This window comes from Phalangium opilio, unplaced genomic scaffold, assembly GCF_054372755.1.
Source record: "Phalangium opilio isolate 3A_F unplaced genomic scaffold, DU_Popi_V2 ptg000352l_1, whole genome shotgun sequence".
Taxonomy (NCBI): Eukaryota; Metazoa; Arthropoda; class Arachnida; order Opiliones; family Phalangiidae; genus Phalangium; species Phalangium opilio.
This window is the reverse complement of record NW_028324228.1, coordinates 6597533-6613323: the sequence shown is the minus strand read 5'-3', so window position 1 is coordinate 6613323 and position 15791 is coordinate 6597533.

Genomic DNA, 15791 nt, shown 5'->3' with positions numbered 1-15791 from the left:
AATCCGTGACAACGATTTCTTATTGAAAATTGAATTTGAACAGTTTTTTGAATGAATATCGTTACATTTGCTTGAATTAAAGTAAAAAGTACAAAAATAATGGTTTCAGTGATTTTTTTTGAAAATAGTGAAAAAATTCTCAAAATGTGCTTCTCTGGTCGAGAAACGTCGATTTTGAAAATGTTATTAAAAATCGAGGTACATTTTTATTTATTGATCAATCGAGATGAAATCACTTTTAATGAGTATTTTATAGTTAAATAAGCTGAATTGGGTCATAAATATGTCCAGAAAATAATGCATTAAAAAGTGTACCGAAAAAATCGCATGTTTTTTTCTTCAAGATACAAAATCCGTGAACACGATTTCTTATTGAAAATTGAATTTTAACAGTTTTTTGAATGAATATCGTTACATTTGCTTGAATTAAAGCAAAAAGTAAAAAAATAATTGTTTCATTGGCTATATTTGAAAATAGTGAAAAAAATTCTCAAAATGTGCTTCTCTGGTCGAGAAACGTCGATTTTGAAAATGTTATTAAAAATCGAGGTACATTTTTATTTATTGATCAATCGAGATGAAATCACTTTGTATTTTATAGGTAATTAAGCTGAATTCGGTCAAAAATTTGTCCAGAAGAAAATGCATTAAAAAGTGTACCGAAAAAATAGCATGTTTTTTTCTTCAAGATACAAAATCCGTGACAACGATTTCTTATTGAAAATTGAATTTGAACAGTTTTTTGAATGAATATCGTTACATTTGCTTGAATTAAAGCAAAAAGTACAAAAATAATGGTTTCAATGATTATATTTGAAAATAGTGAAAAAATTCTCAAAATGTGCTTCTCTGGCCGAGAAACGTCGATTTTGAAAATGTTATTAAAAATCGAGGTACATTTTTACTTATTGATCAATCGAGATGAAATCACTTTTAATGAGTATTTTATAGATATTTAAGCTGAATTCGGTAAAAAAATTGTCCAGAAAAAAATGCATTCAAAAGTGTACCGAAAAAATCGCATGTTTTTTTTCTTCAAGATACAAAATCCGTGACAACGATTTCTTGTTGAAAATTGGATTTAAACAGTTTTTGAATGAATATCGTTACATATGCTTGAATTAAAGCAAAAAGTACAAAAATAATGGTTTCATTGATTATATTTGAAAATAGTGAAACAATTCTCAAAATGTGCTTCTCTGGTCGAAAAACGTCGATTTTGAAAATGTTATTAAAAATCGAGGTACATTTTTACTTATTGATCAATCGAGATGAAATCACTTTTAATGAGTATTTTATAGGTAAATAAGCTGAATTGGGTCATAAATATGTCCAGAAAATAATGCATTAAAAAGCGTACCGAAAAAATCGCATGTTTTTTTCTTCAAGACAAAAAATCCATGACAATGATTTCTTATTGAAAATTGAATTTGAACAGTTTTTTGAATGAATATCGTTACATTTACATGAATTAATGCAAAAAGTACAAAAATAATGGTTTCAGTGGTTATATTTGAAAATAGTGAAAAAATTCTCAAAATGTGCTTCTCTGGCCGAGAAACGTCGATTTTGAAAATGTTATTAAAGATCGAGGTACATTTTTATTTATTGATCAATCGAGATGAAATCACTTTTAATGAGTATTTTATAGATAATTAAGCTGAATTCGGTCAAAAATTTGTCCAGAAGAAAATGCATTAAAAAGTGTACTGAAAAAATAGCATGTTTTTTTCTTCAAGATACAAGATCCGTGACAACAATTTCTTATTGAAAATTGAATTTGAACAGTTTTTTGAATGAATATCGTTAAATTTGCTTGAATTAAAGCAAAAAGTACAAAAATAATGGTTTCATTGGTTATATTTGAAAATTGTGAAAAAATTCTCAAAATGTGCTTCTCTGGTCGAGAAACGTCGATTTTGAAAATGTTATTAAAAATCGAGGTACATTTTTATTTATTGATCAATCGAGATGAAATCACTTTGTATTTTATAGGTAATTAAGCTGAATTCGGTCAAAAATTTGTCCAGAAGAAAATGCATTAAAAAGTGTACCGAAAAAATAGCATTTTTTTTTCTTCAAGATACAAAATCCGTGACAACGATTTCTTATTGAAAATTGAATTTGAACAGTTTTTTGAATGAATATCGTTACATTTGCTTGAATTAAAGCAAAAAGTACAAAAATAATGGTTTCATTGATTATATTTGAAAATAGTGAAAAAATTCTCAAAATGTGCTTCTCTGGTCGAAAAACGTCGATTTTGAAAATGTTATTAAAAATCGAGGTACATTTTTACTTATTGATCAATCGAGATGAAATCACTTTTAATGAGTATTTTATAGGTAAATAAGCTGAATTGGGTCATAAATATGTCCAGAAAATAATGCATTAAAAAGCGTACCGAAAAAATCGCATGTTTTTTCTTCAAGATAAAAAATCCGTGACAATGATTTCTTATTGAAAATTGAATTTGAACAGTTTTTTGAATGAATATCGTTACATTTGCTTGAATTAAAGCAAAAAGTACAAAAACTATGGTTTCAGTGATTATATTTGAAAATAGTGAAAAAATTCGGAAAATGTGCTTCTCTGGTCGAGAAACGTCGTTTTTGAAAATGTTATTAAAAATCGCGGTACATTTTTATTTATTGATCAATCGAGATGAAATCACTTTTAATGAGTATTTTATAGGTAATAAAGCTGAATTCGGTCAAAAATTTGTCCAAAAGAAAATGCATTAAAAAGTGTACCGAAAAAATCGCATGTTTTTTTTCTTCAAGATACAAGATCCGTGACAACAATTTCTTATTGAAAATTGAATTTGAACAGTTTTTTGAATGAATATCGTTACATTTGCTTGAATTAAAGCAAAAAGTACAAAAATAATGGTTTCAGTGGTTATATTTGAAAATAGTGAAAAAATACTCAGAATGTGCTTCTCTGGCCGAGAAACGTCAATTTTGAAAATGGTATTAAAAATCGAGGTACATTTTTATTTATTGATCAATCGAGATGAAATCACTTTTAATGAGTATTTTATAGATATTTAAGCTGAATTCGGTAAAAAATTTGTACAGAAAAAAATGCATTTTAAAGTTTTCCGAAAAAATCGCTTGTTTTTTTTTCTTCAAGATACAAAATCCGTGACAACGATTTCTTATTGAAAATTGAATTTAAACAGTTTTTTGAATGAATATCGTTACATTTGCTTGAATTTAAGCAAAAAGTACAAAAATAATGGTTTCAGTGGTTATATTTGAAAATAGTGAAAAAATACTCAAAATATGCTTCTCTGGCCGAGAAACGTCGATTTTGAAAATGGTATTAAAAATCAAGGTACATTTTTATTTATTGATCAATCGAGATGAAATCACATTTAATGAGTATTTTATAGATAATTAAGCTGAATTCGGTCAAAAATTTGTCCAGAAGAAAATGCATTAAAAAGTTTACCGAAAAAATAGCATGTTTTTTTTCTTAAAGATACAAAATCCGTGACAACGATTTCTTATTGAAAATTGAATTTGAACAGTTTTTTGAATGAATATCGTTACATTTGCTTGAATTAAAGCAAAAAGTACAAAAATAATGGTTTCATTGATTATATTTGAAAATAGTGAAACAATTCTCAAAATGTGCTTCTCTGGTCGAAAAACGTCGATTTTGAAAATGGTATTAAAAATCGAGGTACATTTTTATTTATTGATCAATCGAGATGAAATCACTTTTAATGAGTATTTTATAGATATTTAAGCTGAATTCGGTAAAAAATTTGTACAGAAAAAAATGCATTTTAAAGTTTTCCGAAAAAATCGCTTGTTTTTTTTTCTTCAAGATACAAAATCCGTGACAACGATTTCTTATTGAAAATTGAATTTAAACAGTTTTTTGAATGAATATCGTTACATTTGCTTGAATTTAAGCAAAAAGTACAAAAATAATGGTTTCAGTGGTTATATTTGAAAATAGTGAAAAAATACTCAAAATATGCTTCTCTGGCCGAGAAACGTCGATTTTGAAAATGGTATTAAAAATCAAGGTACATTTTTATTTATTGATCAATCGAGATGAAATCACATTTAATGAGTATTTTATAGATAATTATGCTGAATTCGGTCAAAAATTTGTCCAGAAGAAAATGCATTAAAAAGTTTACCGAAAAAATAGCATGTTTTTTTTCTTAAAGATACAAAATCCGTGACAACGATTTCTTATTGAAAATTGAATTTGAACAGTTTTTTGAATGAATATCGTTACATTTGCTTGAATTAAAGCAAAAAGTACAAAAATAATGGTTTCATTGATTATATTTGAAAATAGTGAAACAATTCTCAAAATGTGCTTCTCTGGTCGAAAAACGTCGATTTTGAAAATGTTATTAAAAATCGAGGTACATTTTTACTTATTGATCAATCGAGATGAAATCACTTTTAATGAGTATTTTATAGGTAAATAAGCTGAATTGGGTCATAAATATGTCCAGAAAATAATGCATTAAAAAGCGTACCGAAAAAATCGCATGTTTTTTTCTTCAAGATAAAAAATCCATGACAATGATTTCTTATTGAAAATTGAATTTGAACAGTTTTTTGAATGAATATCGTTACATTTACATGAATTAATGCAAAAAGTACAAAAATAATGGTTTCAGTGGTTATATTTGAAAATAGTGAAAAAATTCTCAAAATGTGCTTCTCTGGCCGAGAAACGTCGATTTTGAAAATGTTATTAAAGATCGAGGTACATTTTTATTTATTGATCAATCGAGATGAAATCACTTTTAATGAGTATTTTATAGATAATTAAGCTGAATTCGGTCAAAAATTTGTCCAGAAGAAAATGCATTAAAAAGTGTACTGAAAAAATAGCATGTTTTTTTTCTTCAAGATACAAGATCCATGACAATGATTTCTTATTGAAAATTGAATTTGAACAGTTTTTTGAATGAATATCGTTACATTTACATGAATTAAAGCAAAAAGTACAAAAATAATGGTTTCATTGATTATATTTGAAAATAGTGAAACAATTCTCAAAATGTGCTTCTCTGGTCGAAAAACGTCGATTTTGAAAATGTTATTAAAAATCGAGGTACATTTTTACTTATTGATCAATCGAGATGAAATCACTTTTAATGAGTATTTTATAGGTAAATAAGCTGAATTGGGTCATAAATATGTCCAGAAAATAATGCATTAAAAAGCGTACCGAAAAAATCGCATGTTTTTTTCTTCAAGATAAAAAATCCATGACAATGATTTCTTATTGAAAATTGAATTTGAACAGTTTTTTGAATGAATATCGTTACATTTACATGAATTAATGCAAAAAGTACAAAAATAATGGTTTCAGTGGTTATATTTGAAAATAGTGAAAAAATTCTCAAAATGTGCTTCTCTGGCCGAGAAACGTCGATTTTGAAAATGTTATTAAAGATCGAGGTACATTTTTATTTATTGATCAATCGAGATGAAATCACTTTTAATGAGTATTTTATAGATAATTAAGCTGAATTCGGTCAAAAATTTGTCCAGAAGAAAATGCATTAAAAAGTGTACTGAAAAAATAGCATGTTTTTTTTCTTCAAGATACAAAATCCGTGACAACGATTTCTTATTGAAAATTGAATTTGAACAGTTTTTTGAATGAATATCGTTACATTTGCTTGAATTAAAGCAAAAAGTACAAAAATAATGGTTTCATTGATTATATTTGAAAATAGTGAAACAATTCTCAAAATGTGCTTCTCTGGTCGAAAAACGTCGATTTTGAAAATGTTATTAAAAATCGAGGTACATTTTTACTTATTGATCAATCGAGATGAAATCACTTTTAATGAGTATTTTATAGGTAAATAAGCTGAATTGGGTCATAAATATGTCCAGAAAGTAATGCATTAAAAAGCGTACCGAAAAAATCGCATGTTTTTTTCTTCAAGATAAAAAATCCGTGACAATGATTTCTTATTGAAAATTGAATTTGAACAGTTTTTTGAATGAATATCGTTACATTTGCTTGAATTAAAGCAAAAAGTACAAAAACTATGGTTTCAGTGATTATATTTGAAAATAGTGAAAAAATTCGGAAAATGTGCTTCTCTGGTCGAGAAACGTCGTTTTTGAAAATGTTATTAAAAATCGCGGTTCATTTTTATTTATTGATCAATCGAGATGAAATCACTTTTAATGAGTATTTTATAGGTAATAAAGCTGAATTCGGTCAAAAATTTGTCCAAAAGAAAATGCATTAAAAAGTGTACCGAAAAAATCGCATGTTTTTTTTCTTCAAGATACAAGATCCGTGACAACAATTTCTTATTGAAAATTCAATTTGAACAGTTTTTTGAATGAATATCGTTAAATTTGCTTGAATTAAAGCAAAAAGTACAAAAATAATGGTTTCAGTGGTTATATTTGAAAATAGTGAAAAAATACTCAGAATGTGCTTCTCTGGCCGAGAAACGTCAATTTTGAAAATGGTATTAAAAATCGAGGTACATTTTTATTTATTGATCAATCAAGATGAAATCACTTTTAATGAGTATTTTATAGATATTTAAGCTGAATTCGGTAAAAAATTTGTACAGAAAAAAATGCATTTTAAAGTTTTCCGAAAAAATCGCTTGTTTTTTTTTCTTCAAGATACAAAATCCGTGACAACGATTTCTTATTGAAAATTGAATTTAAACAGTTTTTTGAATGAATATCGTTACATTTGCTTGAATTTAAGCAAAAAGTACAAAAATAATGGTTTCAGTGGTTATATTTGAAAATAGTGAAAAAATACTCAAAATATGCTTCTCTGGCCGAGAAACGTCGATTTAGAAAATGGTATTAAAAATCAAGGTACATTTTTATTTATTGATCAATCGAGATGAAATCACTTTTAATGAGTATTTTATAGATATTTAAGCTGAATTCGGTAAAAAATGTGTAAAGAAAAAAATGCATTTTAAAGTTTTCCGAAAAAATCGCTTGTTTTTTTTTCTTCAAGATACAAAATCCGTGACAACGATTTCTTATTGAAAATTGAATTTGAACATTTTTTTGAATGAATATCGTTACATTTGCTTGAATTAAAGCAAAAAGTAAAAAAATAATGGTTTCATTGGCTATATTTGAAAATAGTGAAATAATTCTCAAAATGTGCTTCTCTGGTCGAGAAACGTCGATTTTGAAAATGTTATTAAAAATCGAGGTACATTTTTATTTATTGATCAATCGAGATGAAATCACTTTTAATGAGTATTTTATAGATATTTAAGCTGAATTCGGTAAAAAATGTGTAAAGAAAAAAATGCATTTTAAAGTTTTCCGAAAAAATCGCTTGTTTTTTTTTCTTCAAGATACAAAATCCGTGACAACGATTTCTTATTGAAAATTGAATTTAAACAGTTTTTTGAATGAATATCGTTACATTTGCTTGAATTTAAGCAAAAAGTACAAAAATAATGGTTTCAGTGGTTATATTTGAAAATAGTGAAAAAATACTCAAAATGTGCTTCTCTGGCCGAGAAACGTCAATTTTGAAAATGGTATTAAAAATCGAGGTTTATTTTTATTTATTGATCAATCGAGATGAAATCACTTTTAATGAGTATTTTATAGATATTTAAGCTGAATTCGGTAAAAAATGTGTACAGAAAAAAATGCATTTTAAAGTTTTCCGAAAAAATCGCTTGTTTTTTTTTCTTCAAGATACAAAATCCGTGACAACGATTTCTTATTGAAAATTGAATTTAAACAGTTTTTTGAATGAATATCGTTACATTTGCTTGAATTTAAGCAAAAAGTACAAAAATAATGGTTTCAGTGGTTATATTTGAAAATAGTGAAAAAATACTCAAAATGTGCTTCTCTGGCCGAGAAACGTCAATTTTGAAAATGGTATTAAAAATCAAGGTACATTTTTATTTATTGATCAATCGAGATGAAATCACTTTTAATGAGTATTTTATAGATATTTAAGCTGAATTCGGTAAAACAATTGTCCAGAAAAAAATGCATTCAAAAGTGTACCGAAAAAATCGCATGTTTTTTTTCTTCAAGATACAAAATCCGTGACAACGATTTCTTGTTGAAAATTGGATTTAAACAGATTTTGAATGAATATCGTTACATATGCTTGAATTAAAGCAAAAAGTACAAAAATAATGGTTTTAGTGGTTATATTTGAAAAAAGTGAAAAAATACTCAAAATGTGCTTCTCTGGCCGAGAAACGTCGATTTTGAAAATGTTATTAAAAATCGAGGTACATTTTTATTTATTGATCAATCGAGATGAAATCACTTTTAATGAGTATTTTATAGATATTTAAGCTGAATTCGGTAAAACATTTGTACAGAAAAAAATGCATTTTAAAGTTTTCCGAAAAAATCGCTTGTTTTTTTTTCTTCAAGATACAAAATCCGTGACAACGATTTCTTATTGAAACGTGAATTTAAACAGTTTTTTGAATGAATATCGTTACATTTGCTTGAATTTAAGCAAAAAGTACAAAAATAATGGTTTCAGTGGTTATATTTGAAAAAAGTGAAAAAATACTCAAAATGTGCTTCTCTGGCCGAGAAACGTCGATTTTGAAAATGTTATTAAAAATCGAGGTACATTTTTATTTATTGATCAATCGAGATGAAATCACTTTTAATGAGTATTTTATAGATATTTAAGCTGAATTCGGTAAAAATTTGTCCAGAAAAAAATGCTTTCAAAAGTGTACCGAAAAAATCGCATGTTTTTTTTCTTCAAGTTACAAGTTCCGTACCAACGATTTCTTATTCAAAATTGAATTTAAACAGTTTTTTGAATGAATATCGTTACATTTGCTTGAATTAAAGCAAAAATTACAAATATAATGGTTTCATTGGTTATATTTGAAAATTGTGAAAAAAATCTCAAAATGTGCTTCTCTGGTCGAGAAACGTCGATTTTGAAAATGTTATTAAAAATCGAGGTACATTTTTATTTATTGATCAATCGAGATGAAATCACTTTGTATTTTATAGGTAATTAAGCTGAATTCGGTCAAAAATTTGTCCAGAAGAAAATGCATTAAAAAGTGTACCGAAAAAATAGCATTTTTTTTTCTTCAAGATACAAAATCCGTGACAACGATTTCTTATTGAAAATTGAATTTGAACAGTTTTTTGAATGAATATCGTTACATTTGCTTGAATTAAAGCAAAAAGTACAAAAATAATGGTTTCATTGATTATATTTGAAAATAGTGAAAAAATTCTCAAAATGTGCTTCTCTGGTCGAAAAACGTCGATTTTGAAAATGTTATTAAAAATCGAGGTACATTTTTACTTATTGATCAATCGAGATGAAATCACTTTTAATGAGTATTTTATAGGTAAATAAGCTGAATTGGGTCATAAATATGTCCAGAAAGTAATGCATTAAAAAGCGTACCGAAAAAATCGCATGTTTTTTTCTTCAAGATAAAAAATCCGTGACAATGATTTCTTATTGAAAATTGAATTTGAACAGTTTTTTGAATGAATATCGTTACATTTGCTTGAATTAAAGCAAAAAGTACAAAAACTATGGTTTCAGTGATTATATTTGAAAATAGTGAAAAAATTCGGAAAATGTGCTTCTCTGGTCGAGAAACGTCGTTTTTGAAAATGTTATTAAAAATCGCGGTTCATTTTTATTTATTGATCAATCGAGATGAAATCACTTTTAATGAGTATTTTATAGGTAATAAAGCTGAATTCGGTCAAAAATTTGTCCAAAAGAAAATGCATTAAAAAGTGTACCGAAAAAATCGCATGTTTTTTTTCTTCAAGATACAAGATCCGTGACAACAATTTCTTATTGAAAATTCAATTTGAACAGTTTTTTGAATGAATATCGTTACATTTGCTTGAATTAAAGCAAAAAGTACAAAAATAATGGTTTCAGTGGTTATATTTGAAAATAGTGAAAAAATACTCAGAATGTGCTTCTCTGGCCGAGAAACGTCAATTTTGAAAATGGTATTAAAAATCGAGGTACATTTTTATTTATTGATCAATCGAGATGAAATCACTTTTAATGAGTATTTTATAGATATTTAAGCTGAATTCGGTAAAAAATTTGTACAGAAAAAAATGCATTTTAAAGTTTTCCGAAAAAATCGCTTGTTTTTTTTTCTTCAAGATACAAAATCCGTGACAACGATTTCTTATTGAAAATTGAATTTAAACAGTTTTTTGAATGAATATCGTTACATTTGCTTGAATTTAAGCAAAAAGTACAAAAATAATGGTTTCAGTGGTTATATTTGAAAATAGTGAAAAAATACTCAAAATACTCTGGCCGAGAAACGTCGATTTTGAAAATGGTATTAAAAATCAAGGTACATTTTTATTTATTGATCAATCGAGATGAAATCACTTTTAATGAGTATTTTATAGATATTTAAGCTGAATTCGGTAAAAAAATTGTCCAGAAAAAAATGCATTCAAAAGTGTACTGAAAAAATCGCATGTTTTTTTTCTTCAAGTTACAAGATCCGTGACAACGATTTCTTATTGAAAATTGAATTAAAAGTTTTTTGATTGAATATCGTTTCATTTGCTTGAATTAAAGCAAAAAGTACAAAAATAATGGTTTCAGTGGTTATATTTGAAAATAGTGAAAAAATACTCAAAATGTGCTTCTCTGGCCGAGAAACGTCAATTTTGAAAATGGTATTAAAAATCAAGGTACATTTTTATTTATTGATCAATCGAGATGAAATCACTTTTAATGAGTATTTTATAGATATTTAAGCTGAATTAGGTTAAAAATTTGTCCAGAAAAAATGCATTCAAAAGTGTACCGAAAAAATCGCATGTTTTTTTTCTTCAAGATACAAAATCCGTGACAACGATTTCTTGTTGAAAATTGGATTTAAACCGTTTTTGAATGAATATCGTTACATATGCTTGAATTAAAGCAAAAAGTACAAAAATAATGGTTTTAGTGGTTATATTTGAAAAAAGTGAAAAAATACTCAAAATGTGCTTCTCTGGCCGAGAAACGTCGATTTTGAAAATGTTATTAAAAATCGAGGTACATTTTTATTTATTGATCAATCGAGATGAAATCACTTTTAATGAGTATTTTATAGATATTTAAGCTGAATTAGGTTAAAAATTTGTCCAGAAAAAATGCATTCAAAAGTGTACCGAAAAAATCGCATGTTTTTTTTCTTCAAGTTACAAGATCCGTGACAACGATTTCTTATTCAAAATTGAATTTAAACAGTTTTTTGAATGAATATCGTTACATTTGCTTGAATTAAAGCAAAAATTACAAATATAATGGTTTTAGTGGTTATATTTCAAAAAAGTGAAAAAATACTCAAAATATGCTTCTCTGGCCGAGAAACGTCGATTTTGAAAATGTTATTAAAAGTCGAGGTACATTTTTATTTATTGATCAATCGAGATGAAATCACTTTTAATGAGTATTTTATAGATATTTAAGCTGAATTAGGTTAAAAATTTGTCCAGAAAATAATGCATTCAAAAGTGTACCGAAAAAATCGCATGTTTTTTTCTTCAAGATACAAAATCCGTGACAACGATTTCTTATTGAAAATTGAATTTAAAGTTTTTTGATTGAATATCGTTACATTTGCTTGAATTAAAGCAAAAAGTACAAAAATAATGGTTTCAGTGGTTATATTTGAAAATAGTGAAAAAATACTCAAAATGTGCTTCTCTGGCCGAGAAACGTCAATTTTGAAAATGGTATTAAAAATCGAGGTACATTTTTATTTATTGATCAATCGAGATGAAATCACTTTTAATGAGTATTTTAAAGATATTTAAGCTGAATTCGGTAAAAAATGTGTACAGAAAAAAATGCATTTTAAAGTTTTCCGAAAAAATCGCTTGTTTTTTTTTCTTCAAGATACAAAATCCGTGACAACGATTTCTTATTGAAACGTGAATTTAAACAGTTTTTTGAATGAATATCGTTACATTTGCTTGAATTTAAGCAAAAAGTACAAAAATAATGGTTTCAGTGGTTATATTTGAAAAAAGTGAAAAAATACTCAAAATGTGCTTCTCTGGCCGAGAAACGTCGATTTTGAAAATGTTATTAAAAATTGAGGTACATTTTTATTTATTGATCAATCGAGATGAAATCACTTTGTATTTTATAGATAATTAAGCTGAATTCGGTCATAAATTTGTCCAGAAAATAATGCATTCAAAAGTGTACCGAAAAAATCGCATGTTTTTTTTCTTCAAGATACAAAATCCGTGACAACGATTTCTTATTGAAAATTGAATTTGAACAGTTTTTTGAATGAATATCGTTACATTTGCTTGAATGAATATCGTTACATTTGCTTGAATGAATATCGTTACATTTGCTTGAATTAAAGCAAAAAGTAAAAAAATAATGGTTTACGTGATTATATTTGAAAATAGTGAAAAAATTCTCAAAATGTGCTTCTCTGGTCGAGAAACGTCGATTTTGAAAATGTTATTAAAAATCGAGGTACATTTTTATTTATTGATCAATCGAGATGAAATCACTTTTAATGAGTATTTTATAGGTAAATAAGCATAATTCCGTCAAAAATTTGTCCAGAAAAAAATGCATTCAAAAGTGTACCGAAAAAAATCGCATGTTTTTTTTCTTCAAGATACAAAATCCGTGAACACGATTTCTTATTGAAAATTGAATTTTAACAGTTTTTTGAATGAATGTCGTTACATTTGCTTGGATTAAAGCAAATGTACAAAAATAATGGTTTCAGTGATTATATTTGAAAATAGTGAAAAAATTCTCAAAATGTGCTTCTCTGGTCGAGAAACGTCGATTTTGAAAATGTTATTAAAAATCGAGGTACATTTTTATTTATTGATCAATCGAGATGAAATCACTTTTAATGAGTATTTTATAGTTAAATAAGCTGAATTGGGTCATAAATATGTCCAGAAAATAATGCATTAAAAAGTGTACCGAAAAAATCGCATGTTTTTTTCTTCAAGATACAAAATCCATGACAACGATTTCTTATTGAAAATTTAATTTGAACAGTTTTTTGAATGAATATCGTTACATTTGCTTGAATTAAAGCAAAAAGTAAAAAATAATGGTTTCATTGGCTATATTTGAAAATAGTGAAAAAATTCTCAAAATGTGCTTCTCTGGTCGAGAAACGTCGATTTTGAAAATGTTATTAAAAATCGAGGTACATTTTTATTTATTGATCAATCGAGATGAAATCACTTTTAATGAGTATTTTATAGATAATTAAGCTGAATTCGGTCAAAAATTTGTCCAGACAAAAATCGCATGTTTTTTTTTTCAAGATACAAAATCCGTGACAACGATTTCTTATTGAAAATTGAATTTGAACAGTTTTTTGAATGAATGTCGTTACATTTGCTTGGATTAAAGCAAATGTACAAAAATAATGGTTTCAGTGATTATATTTGAAAATAATGAAAAAATTCTCAAAATGTGCTTCTCTGGTCGAGAAACGTCGATTTTGAAAATGTTATTAAAAATCGAGGTACATTTTTATTTATTGATCAATCGAGATGAAATCACTTTTAATGAGTATTTTATATTTAAATAAGCTAAATTCGGTCAAAAATTTGTCCAGAAGAAAATTCATTAAAAAGTGTACTGAAAAAATCGCATGTTTTTTTCTTCAAGATACAAAATCCGTGACAACGATTTCTTATTGAAAATTGACTTTGAACAGTTTTTTGAATGAATATCGTTACATTTGCTTGAATTAAAGCAAAAAATAAAAAAATAATGGTTTCATTGGCTATATTTGAACATAGTGAAAAAATTCTCAAAATGTGCTTCTCTGGTCGAGAAACGTCGATTTTGAAAATGTTATTAAAAATCGAGGTACATTTTTATTTATTGATCAATCGAGATGAAATCACTTTTAATGAGTATTTTATAGGTAAATAAGCATAATTCCGTCAAAAATTTGTCCAGAAAAAAATGCATTCAAAAGTGTACCGAAAAAATCGCATGTTTTTTTCTTGAAGATACAAAATCCGTAACAACGATTTCTTATTGAAAATTGAATTTAAACAGTTTTTTGATGAATATCGTTACATTTGCATGAATTAAAACAAAAAGTACAAAAACTATGGTTTCAGTGATTTTTTTTGAAAATAGTGAAAAAATTCTCAAAATGTGCTTCTCTGGTCGAGAAACGTCGATTTTGAAAATGTTATTAAAAATCGAGGTACATTTTTATTTATTGATCAATCGAGATGAAATCACTTTTAATGAGTATTTTATAGTTAAATAAGCTGAATTGGGTCATAAATATGTCCAGAAAATAATGCATTAAAAAGTGTACCGAAAAAATCGCATGTTTTTTTCTTCAAGATACAAAATCCGTGACAACGATTTCTTATTGAAAATTGAATTTGAACAGTTGTTTGAATGAATATCGTTACATTTGCTTGAATTAAAGCAAAAAGTAAAAAAATAATGGTTTCATTGGCTATATTTGAAAATAGTGAAAAAATTCTCAAAATGTGCTTCTCTGGTCGAGAAACGTCGATTTTGAAAATGTTATTAAAAATCGAGGTACATTTTTATTTATTGATCAATGGAGATGAAATCACTTTTAATGAGTATTTTATAGGAAATTAAGCTGAATTCGGTCAAAAATTTGTCCAGAAGAAAATGCATTAAAAAGTGTACTGAAAAAATCGCATGTTTTTTTTCTTCAAGATACAAAATCCGTGACAACGATTTCTTATTGAAAATTGAATTTGAACAGTTTTTTGAATGAATATCGTTACATTTGCTTGAATTAAAGCAAAAAGTACAAAAATAATGGTTTCAGTGATTTTTTTTGAAAATAGTGAAAAAATTCTCAAAATGTGCTTCTCTGGTCGAGAAACGTCGATTTTGAAAATGTTATTAAAAATCGAGGTACATTTTTATTTATTGATCAATCGAGATGAAATCACTTTTAATGAGTATTTTATAGTTAAATAAGCTGAATTGGGTCATAAATATGTCCAGAAAATAATGCATTAAAAAGTGTACCGAAAAAATCGCATGTTTTTTTCTTCAAGATACAAAATCCGTGAACACGATTTCTTATTGAAAATTGAATTTTAACAGTTTTTTGAATGAATATCGTTACATTTGCTTGAATTAAAGCAAAAAGTAAAAAAATAATTGTTTCATTGGCTATATTTGAAAATAGTGAAAAAAATTCTCAAAATGTGCTTCTCTGGTCGAGAAACGTCGATTTTGAAAATGTTATTAAAAATCGAGGTACATTTTTATTTATTGATCAATGGAGATGAAATCACTTTTAATGAGTATTTTATAGGAAATTAAGCTGAATTCGGTCAAAAATTTGTCCAGAAGAAAATGCATTAAAAAGTGTACTGAAAAAATCGCATGTTTTTTTTCTTCAAGATACAAAATCCGTGACAACGATTTCTTATTGAAAATTGAATTTGAACAGTTTTTTGAATGAATATCGTTACATTTGCTTGAATTAAAGCAAAAAGTACAAAAATAATGGTTTCAGTGATTTTTTTTGAAAATAGTGAAAAAATTCTCAAAATGTGCTTCTCTGGTCGAGAAACGTCGATTTTGGAAATGTTATTAAAAATCGAGGTACATTTTTATTTATTGATCAATCGAGATGAAATCACTTTTAATGAGTATTTTATAGTTAAATAAGCTGAATTGGGTCATAAATATGTCCAGAAAATAATGCATTAAAAAGTGTACCGAAAAAATCGCATGTTTTTTTCTTCAAGATACAAAATCCGTGAACACGATTTCTTATT